Source organism: Chiloscyllium punctatum, chromosome 32, assembly GCF_047496795.1.
Source record: "Chiloscyllium punctatum isolate Juve2018m chromosome 32, sChiPun1.3, whole genome shotgun sequence".
Classification (NCBI taxonomy): Eukaryota; Metazoa; Chordata; class Chondrichthyes; order Orectolobiformes; family Hemiscylliidae; genus Chiloscyllium; species Chiloscyllium punctatum.
The window spans coordinates 72,294,235-72,304,470 of NC_092770.1; the positions used below are offsets into that span (position 1 = coordinate 72,294,235).

Genomic DNA, 10,236 nt, shown 5'->3' on the forward strand with positions numbered 1-10,236 from the left:
TTTGATAACTGCAATTGTTAACCTCAACTGCTACTTAATCATCAGACCTGTATCATTCACCTACTACCAGTCTTTAGCAATTAGAACTCATGCCTAACACTCACACTTTCACCTCACCCTCATATAGTTAGCATTATACCCAGATCGCATAAATTATACATGTTGCCAGTTATTCAACCATGATATGCACTTCAGCCAGAAAGACCAGATAATGTAACAGGGACTTCAGTAGTTCATGGCCATGGTGAGGAAGGGAACCAAGAAAGGTAACTCAAGCAGTTGAGTGGACCCTTGATAGAAGAAAGAGTGTCTTTGTCAGTAAGAGATCACATAGAGAGAGAGAGAGAGAAAGAGAGAGAGAGGGATCAACAAAGGGGTTTCTCAACCAGATATGAAGTAACAGCTTAATTCTTTGCAAATATTCTGTTTCCCACTTTAACCACAACTCCTCTTGATGCTTGTGGAGACCCGATGCCAGTAAAATACAGAAACCCTGCTTCATTGTCTTTGGAATATATGTGTGCTTGAATCTTGCATTACATTTTTGCTGCTACAGGCAAGATCCCACAGAAATTGCTCCAGGCATTGGTGAAGGAAATTGGACTTTTAGGCAAAATCCAGCCAGAGACTCCCCAAGTGTATTCTCTTCACATTGTGGAGAAAGAAATTGCCACTCCTTGTTGGATATCATTTGCAGAAGATGAGCAGATTTTGAGGGAGACTGGAAACACTCAATGATCCAATAATTGAAGAATCAGTTAAGGACACACAGCTCAGTAGTAGCATTCAGGGTCTCAACATGAGCAAGTATGTAGCATTTATAATAGATCATCTGTATGGGAAAGTCCATCAGGAAGAGGTACAACAGCAGATTGTTGTAGTATGGACAGCAGTCGTCTGACACAGCTACAGCAGATGTTTTACGAGTACAGGCAAGCAGAAGGCGTGGACCTTGCCTCTGTCTTCCTAGGGCTGGTGAGCTCGTAACCACGTCATTGTTCTGGATCCCTCCTTGACATTGAACAAGGCAGGAGCTGCAGTGATTAAACAGACCGAGGTAAATAGTGCCAAGCTCCTCGAAGTCAGTGTAGTCAGATACCTCCTGGCAAGGAGAGGGGTGGTTCTTCTTTCATTCGCAGGACGTGACATCATTGACTAGGCCAATACTTATTGCTTATCGCCAACTGAAATTGAGAAAGTGGTGTTAAGCTGCCCTCTTCAACAACATTTTGCCATGTGGTGTAAGAACACATGGTGCAGTTAGGGAGGGGGTTGTAGGATCTGAATTACTGAAGGCAGGCACTCCAGTTGTACAGGTGATCAGGGGGCCCAGGGTAACCAATCAGGAGGGCCCACTCCCACCCGCAAGAAGCCCACTAGGGTATATCTGTTAACCTTCCCATGTGGTGAAGGACCTGATTAGTAAAATACCAATTGCTGCAGGAAGATGTGCTTCCTTACTTAGAGAACTTGAGGCAATAAATTTAATGATTGTGGCTGGGTGGAAGGCTTATCTGTTACCTTACCTGCTGAAAGGAAAATGGCAACTGGCAGCAGGAGGGTGACAGATGTATTACCTCCACTCCCTCCCCTACCTATCTGAGAGCTCCATAAAAGCCCAAATTCTCTGTTAAAATTTCACTGTCTTCAACAGATGCTTACTGATATAAACATAAGATCCATCTATTAACTCTTGTATTGGATTTCCTTCCGTAAGGCAGTGAATAAAAACAGTAAGTCAACAGGAACCTCATTTCTGTTGCCATCCTATCATCCTTGTGTCAGCAGCATAAATGTTAACAGTAAATTGAATGAAAGAACAAAAAATGATGATAACACAACAGATATCATTTTTTTAAAAAGACACAGCCCCAGTATTGAACCATGCTAATGGGAATGCTCATCTTTGAATTAGTCATATAGTATTATGGTCTTTTTTGTCTGGCTGCTATTTCCATCCAAGAAAGTGAGCCTTGCAAAATGACTTCCTGTTTTTCACATCATAACTATGTACACTGATACACAGAATGGTCACTGGAGGCCATTCTCAGTCTCAGGACACAGCATGAGAACACAAGGGAGAAGCAGGCAAAGACCATGTCACTCATCATGCCTGCACTGTTCTTCAATATGATCTTGGTTGACCTTGGGCTTCACCTATATTTGCTCCTCCTCTTTCTATATCCCTTGATTCCCTGAAAGATCAAGCATCTGTCTATCTCAGCCATAACTACATTCTACACAAAAGTATCCGCAATCCTTCAGGGTAGAGAATTCCAACGATTCACAATTCTGCAGTGTGAAATTCACCTCCAGTCACCCACCACCAAAAGCCTATTTACCATCTACAAAAATCAAGCTGGAAATGTGATGGATTATCCTCCAATTGGTTGGATGAATGGAGCTTCCAAAATGTGCAAGAACATTGACACCATCCAAAACAAAATGGTCCAATTGATCAACCCCATCCACCATCTTAAACATTCACTCCTTCATTTCCAGCAGCCGTACAAAGTGAGCTGCCTTTGACAGTACCTTCCAAACTTGTGACCTCAACCCCCCGAGAAGACCAGAGCAGCAGACCCATCGGAACACACCACCTGAAAGTTCCCTTTCATGACACACACCGTACTGACGTTTAACTATATCAACTTCATTACCTCTGGCTTAAAAATGCAAACCATCCTCCCCAGCGTACTGTGAGTGTCCCTCCACAACATAGATTGCAGCAGTTCAAGATGTTAACTCACCACTGTGTTCTTGAGGGTCCATAAGGTTCAGCAATAAATTCTGGACTTGTTATAAATAAAAGAAAAGAAAGCATTGGGATTGTCATAAGGAAAGACAAGATCCTGAGGTTGAGTTTATCTTGACTAATTGCTTTAGCTCCATTCTTGAGTTTCCATCTCTTGATTGAAATATATTTGTAATACAGGCTTATGTATGTTATGTTACTCTAATTAAGACATACTTCAAAGAAATTCACACGTTCACCTACCCACGCTCAGCAGCTTAAAACTATCAGGCTCCAGAAGGGAAGGGACTGTCCTTTGACTTCCTTCTCAAAGTCATAATAGAAAATCTGCAGGTTAGGTGAATTGACCACGCTAAAATTGTCCGTAGTGTTAGGTGAAGGGGTAAATGTAGGAGTATGGGTCTGGGTGGGATACACTTTGGCGGGTCGGTGTGGACTTGTTGGGCCGAAGGGCCTGTTTCCACACTGTAAGTAATCTAATCTAAAAAAAAAATCCAAGGGTTTGAATTGGCAATGACCATAATTTTGGAGTTTATTGGAGGGAATAGCACATGCTTTTGTACTCCATAGGAGGGTAACATTGTTAAGGATGCTCAGGCATTGCTAAGGTAAACAAAAGTTAATTGCCTTCCGTAGCACCGCAGGGATAGACAGATTATTAGGCGCAGAAGGAACAATTTTGGAATGTCAGTCAGCTTGATATTATTCATGATGGTCACAGAAGTGGGGAATATATCCCAGCTGCTTTAGTGCTCGTGTGTCCATGGCAAGGTCTGTACCTGCACTTATACCCTCAGAGAGGATGAGATCATAATGTGGGTTAAAATGAAAGTTATGGTTTTAATGAAGAAATAGAGCAAATGAAAATCTATCTAAATCCAGGAGCATTGTTGAATACAGCAAGCCTATGCTTGACAGCCGACTGTATAAACAGGAACAGAGCATGTGCAGAAATTGTCTCTGGGCAGCTTAGTTATCTTGGAAGTGGATCACTAACAGGTTGTCTTTGTTCCCTCTGGCTCATTGGAATGTTACCCTTTTTAATATCTCTTTGACAATCCTCCTCGCCCATCTCAGGTTCCACCCCATCATCTACCTCAGAGGTTTTCCTGTTGCTTTCCCTTTGGTGATTATGGTGCAACGTACTGCCATGATGCTGCACACCTTCAATGGATACACTGCATCCTATTGGATGAATGATCCAGACATCAGAATGTGATTTTCAGGAGTCTGTTCTTCGATGGTGCTTGTTGAAGGATATGTGGTCCGATGTATTGAAATTAAGGGGTCCTTTATGTTTAGGACTACTGGAAATGAATTGCCATCCAGTCTATATGATTGTAAGTCCACATTCAGCAGCTGGCATAAATATGAGATGTTGTCTCAGGACACCCAGAGGCTCCTCCAATATTGACTCTCATTCATCTAGAGACAGCTGCATCAGATCTATGAATCCTCCCCTTTTCCCTCTATCCGTTGTGCATGAAGTGGTGGCTACTGCTACCATTTCTCAGGAGCCTTCAAGGGTGGTCCATGTGGAGCTGTAGGAATGCACGAATAACCTTGACACATTTTCATTTTCAGCAAATCCGTGAGAACAGTAAGTGAGACCACACCATTCTATTAATAGGATAGCTTATCCCTGATTATTTGTAGGTTGCGCCCTTACAAGAGGTGAGTTTTGCACGTGCCCAAGTTCCTGACCAGCATGCACTCCATGTGATTCTGTACTGTCGTGTAATTTGAGAAGACAGCCCTTTTGTCGCTTGTCACAGATGCTTGGAGGCAGTTACTTATGAAGGTCTGTCATCACCTATGGAGAAGATGAGGGTTTGTCTGAGAGTCCCTGATCCATTGACTGTTGATTAATCACTGCCTATTGAAATAGCCCCTCATTTTGTTATACCTTGCAGCCATCAACCCTGTCCTCATATAGAAAAGAACATGTTACTTAGTCCTCCCATTTTCTGTGTTGCCTTGACAATATAAGTGACAGTGTAATTGATCTGAGCTTCAAAATTTGTGTTCGCTGCAGATATACAGGTTGCCCCATGACCCAAAAGATCACTTTCATTTTGTACCTCCTTGACTGTTTCATAATCCTTGTTTTCCTGATAATCCTCACCTTCCCCACCTTTTTGGTTAATCTCCCTTATGTTTTGATCAATGTTTCAAATTCACCCCGGTAGCTCTCAAAATCGAGGTATATACGCTTTTGTCAGCCCTGTACCTTCTCCAGATCAAAGCCAGAGTCATTCGGCGTTTTAATGAGCCACCACCCCATTCAACCAGCTCTGACCTGATTCCATTCCTTTGTTAATACAAGCAGATTTAAACTGACTGCAGTACCTTGTCCCCATGGAGAGACATTACACACTCTCACAACCCCCATGGTTCTGCTTCTTTCCCCATGTTTGATTGTGGCCCATATCCTGGACTGAATTAGTGCTAACACCCTGCACTTGATTTCAACCCATTGCCTGACTAACCATGACCTTTCGATTTAGAAATAGCTCACTCCCTGGATTGATGGCAGTATCCACCGACTGCCAGGAGACCATCCTCAATCTACTAGCCAACTGTCTCCTTTCACCTTCACATATTGTCATGCTTTTCAAGTGCGCACATTGTATTTGAAACATTGAAAATACGAGCAGGTGTAGATCTTTCAGACTATTGAGCCCACTTCCTCATTCAAAAATAATCATGGCTGGCACTTAATCACAATGTTTAAAACTCTGCCCCTGCCCGTTGACACGAATAGCTTTTAGAAATGTATCTATTTCTTCCTGAAATATATTCCATGAGTTCATTCTTGCAGCCTTCTGTGGTTGAGAAGGATGACCACCTTGTAAGGGAAGAAATTTCTCCCCATCTCAGTCTGAAATGGCCAACCCCATATCCTGAGAGCCTGATGCCTGGCCTAGTCAGGAGAAACATCATTCTGTCATTCAGTCTTTCCATACCTGTCAACATTTTGTATGTACCAATGAGATCCCCTCTCATTCTTCTCAACTTCTGGTGAATTCAGGCCCAGACAACCCAATCCCACTTCATATAAGATACCTGCTAACCCCTAATCATTCTGGAGAACCTTTGGCAGGTATTCTTCGTAGGTAAGGAGACCATAATATATTATGTTTCAGGAATGAAATACTCCAGGTGTAGTCTTACCAAGGCCCCATAATACACCAGGTGTAGTCTTATCAAGGCTGCATATAGCTGCAGTAAAACCTCTGTGCTCCTTTAGTCAATCCTCTTGTGTCAAAAGCCAGCATACCATTTGCCTTCCCAATTGCATGCTATACTTGTAATTTGCCATGTGCTCTGCAAGCACAAACAATAGTCTCTGACATTGAAGCTGCACCATGACCTTCAGCTACCAATACCCACCCTTTCACATCAGTGTCACACTGTACACTACAGTCATGAGGTGCTGTTTTCTGCGCTAAGCCCCCTCTTGAAGTCACAAACTGACGAATGGCCATTACTTCAGTTTTGCCCAGGGACACCTCCTACCTTTGAAACCCTTGGATGCAACTACTGCAGTTGTAGTACTTACAATCAAATTGAAAAACATGAACCCTTGCTCTAAGTTTTGCTAATGGCAGAAACAGCAGAGAATTTACTCAGATTGGAAGTTGAAGAACAAGTCACCAAATCTGACCAAGTATCTGAAAGATCAAGTATTTCGATTAGGAAGAAGTTAATTTGGAACACTAAGTTAATTCCAGCAAGTTGTACAATTAATGACATGTGACTAGGTTCTCACCACATGATGGCAAGAAGGTTGACTCACCTTCTGAGGCGGGAGGACTTACTTGCTCTAATTTATTTTGATGGCAAGAGTGTAATTTTTAGATTCATCCCATTAAGTTATTTTGCCCACCATTGGTCACTGGGAGCAGACTCATACCTTTGTTACAACTACCCCAAGTGGATCCATTTTCTAACCACTCTCCAAGCAATGTTGTTTCTCTACATTTCCTTGTTAAGTTTATTCACGATTATCTTACATTACTCACCTCTAGTTGTGAACTCTGGAACAAAAAGCAATATCTCCATTGTAGCTGATAAAACCCTTTCATCGTCTTAAAGCAAGTTCAGCCTGGCATAATAGTTGTAATTATTTCCTGATACTGAAGTAAGACACCTTTTACAGAAAATAAAAGCAAAGCTGCAGTTCCAAACAGAAGCCATAATGTATTTGAAACATTAACTCTGTTTCTGTCTTCACAGATGCTGCTAGACCTACCGAGTATTTTCCTCACCTCCTATTATACTTATTATTTTTCAGAGCCCTGTATCACAGAAATTATCATCCAGCTTTGCAGTCAGTACCTCCATTTATTCCTGGAATGTGATTTGTTGAGATACACTGGTCTGGTTCAAGATTGATCCACGGATTGGCCAATTCTGAAAAAATGTTGAATGTTCCTCAGGCTTGTCAGTTCAGTCTTCAGGTTCAACCAAATAAAGAGCTATTCTTTTGTGAAAACTGAATATATCCAGGGTGAAAAAGAGTCTCATTTATCTCACAGCAATATCTAATCGAATATTTCCCTTGAAAGAAATTCCAATTGACCTTGTAGTATATTATGTTTCAGGAATGAAATAGGTTCCACAAGATAGCGCTGTACCAAAATAATGACACTGTTACATGTACCAAAGCACACAATGCTGGCTTTTCTTCACAATGCTGGTTGTGCTTACACTATTTACTTGTATTCTGGTTGTGTTAGAGAAGGTCAAGGATGCTTTATTAATCCTGTGAGTCTGTATCATTGACTTAAATTCATTGTGCATCAAATTCCTCGCTTCACCACAAAAGCATGAACTCCTTAGTGGGGCAAGGTTCTCCAGCTCAATGGTTATTTTTCTGTGTGCAACCCATAAGAGTGAGCGTGTGTTTTGTTGGAGGTTGGTGGAGATGGGATGCTTTGCAGAGGAGGAGGGTAAGGAAACAAAACAGCATCTTATTCAGCAAGACTAGTGATTTTTGAATTTCCACGGAAATTAAGAGTGGAATTATGGAGCATCAAGACAGCAGCAAGAATCACTCCACTAGTAGGTATTGGTTTATTCAGACATAGCAAAAAGACATCTCAAGGGGTTCTGCAGAAGTAAAATGGACCGAGGAAAGTCATAGAATTAGGAAACATGACTGAACGTAAGTCAGAGTAGTTAATGTTGAGGGAACATTTCTAGATAAGGAGCAAGGCAGTGACCATGAAAGATCAATTTCTTAAGTGTGAATTAATGTGAGTAATCAGTCCACTCCTGTAAGTACAGTTGAGGAATGTGGAAAAATGAAGAACGATAGAGTCTGAAGAAGCGAGAGCATTTACTGGAGCCAGAAGTTGAGGAGGTTGCAGAGAAATGAAGGGGTATGACATCGAGCAATTAGTAGGAGGGATAAAAGATTTCAAACTCAATGCGTGGCAAAGATCCAACAAACATTAGTGAGGAAAAAGGTAATAGGGATTGGAGAGTTTACACAGGAATAGCATGGACAGTGGAAATTTGAATGAATTCGATTTAAATAGAATAGAACCCAGGAACCCATTAAGAAGATCATTGGCAAAGTTGAGCCTTTATGTAAAGGTGTAGACAAGGGTTTCAGTGGTGGAACAAAGTTGGAATGTCAGAGATTAAGATGGGAAATTGTTGTTTTTGTGGAATTAGGCAGATTTAATGACGGAGAGGAAATTGGCTTTGAAACTCTGAAGGGAGTCAAATCAAAGGTTGTACAATTCAGATTCTGCCTCAGTGAGCAACTAGAAGGTGATATGCTGCGAATTATAGGGAGCTAAAGTCTCAAATTTATGATAAAATGCATTACAAAATAGAATAAAAATTTCTGTATCCTGCCAATAGTGTGTTTTAGTGCAGGATCATGCCTAAGTGCTCTCAGTGATTATTTCTTAGTTCTAGATAACCCATCACAGGTGACTGGAGTTAACAAAGCAGTTGTATTTCAGAGTCACATGCATAGTCAACAGTGGGTGCTTTGCAGTATGAAAGGGGAATAGTCAGAGGCTGAGGTAACTAAATGTTGGCACTCTCAAGCAACACTAAAAAAAAATAGCTTGACACATTCAATACCTAGCCTTTTGGGACAGTTCAATCAGATCCATATCTGTCAAACATTTAAATTCTGAAATATATGACAATACTATGGCTTTAAGAGGTGTATTTTGCCCTGGCATTTTTTTTTGAGGCACGGTGGCACAGTGGTTAGCACTGCTGCCTCACAGCGCCAGAGACCGGGGTTCAATTCCCACCTCAGGCAACTGACTGTGTGGAGTTTGCACATTCTCCCATGTCTGCATGGGTTTCCTCCGGGTGCTCCGGTTTCCACCCACAGTCCAAAAATGTGCAGGTCAGGTTAACTGGTCATGCTAAATTGCCCGTAGTGTTAGGTGAAGGGTTAAATGTAGGGGAATGATTCTGGGTGGGTTGCACTTCGGTGGATCGGTGTGGACTTGTTGGGCCGAAGGGCCTGTTTCCCTACTGTAAGTAAACTTCCCTTGGTTATTCAAAATGCGGTTTGATCAGAGGCTTATACTACCTCAACAGTACATCCCTGCTCTTCTAATGTAGTTCTCTCAATGATTTCTAACATTGTATTTGCCTTCCTAAGGGCAGCACCGTGGCACTGTGGTTAGCACTGTTGCTTCACAGCACCAGCGACCTGGCCTAATTCTTCACTTATGTTTTATGATCTTATGGTCTTAATTAAAAATGCAGAAAAAGTATGAGTAAGATGTTACAAAGCAATAGTACCAAACTTTAATGATGAAATAGAGGGAAGACATTCTTTGAAGGGAAATGGAAAGTTAAAAGCATTGCTAACACTTATATGCCTGTGAGGAAGGATATATGCCTGTGAGGTAGAATATGTGCCTGTGAGGTAGGATAAGTGCCTGTGAGGAAGGATATATGCCTAAGAGGAAGGATATGTGCCTATGGGGAAGGATATATGCCAGTGAGGAAGGATATGTGCCCTTGAGGAAGGATATGTGCCCTTGAGGAAGGATATGTGCCTGTGAGGAAGGATATGTGCCTGTGAGGAAGGATATGTGCCTGTGAGGAAGGATATGTGCCTGTGAGGAAGGATATGTGCCTGTGAGGAAGGATATATGCCTATGAGGAAGGATATATGCCTATGAGGAAGGATATGTGCCTGTGAGGAAGGATATGTGCCTGGGAGGAAGGATATGTGCTCTTGAGGAAAGATATATGCCTGTGAAGAAGGATATGTGCTCTTCAGGAAGGATATGTGCCTGTGAGGAAGGATATGTGCCTGTGAGGAAGGATATGTGCCTGTGAGGAAGGATATGTGCCTGTGAGGAAGGATATGTGCCTGTGAGGAAGGATACGTGCCTGTGAGGAAGGATACGTGCCTGTGAGGAAGGATATGTGCCTGTGAGGAAGGATGTGTGCCTATGAGGAAGGATATGTGCCTGTGAGGAAGGATA

The 10,236-nt window shown here is 42.0% G+C and overlaps 1 protein-coding gene across 2 annotated transcripts in view; it reads left to right on the top strand.

Moving 5' to 3' along the window:
* The window catches only part of LOC140458275 (V-type proton ATPase subunit S1-like), a 59,859-nt gene extending 52,744 nt beyond the window's left edge, over positions 1-7,115 (top strand). The window contains exon 11 of one of the 2 annotated variants that reach the window (XR_011953465.1): positions 7,053-7,076. The gene's annotated coding sequence lies outside the window, so the exon portion shown is untranslated. Of the gene's footprint in view, positions 1-7,052 lie in introns of both variants that reach the window. The other variant, XM_072552679.1, reaches the window with a different exon arrangement.
* Positions 7,116-10,236: the final 3,121 nt, after the last annotated feature.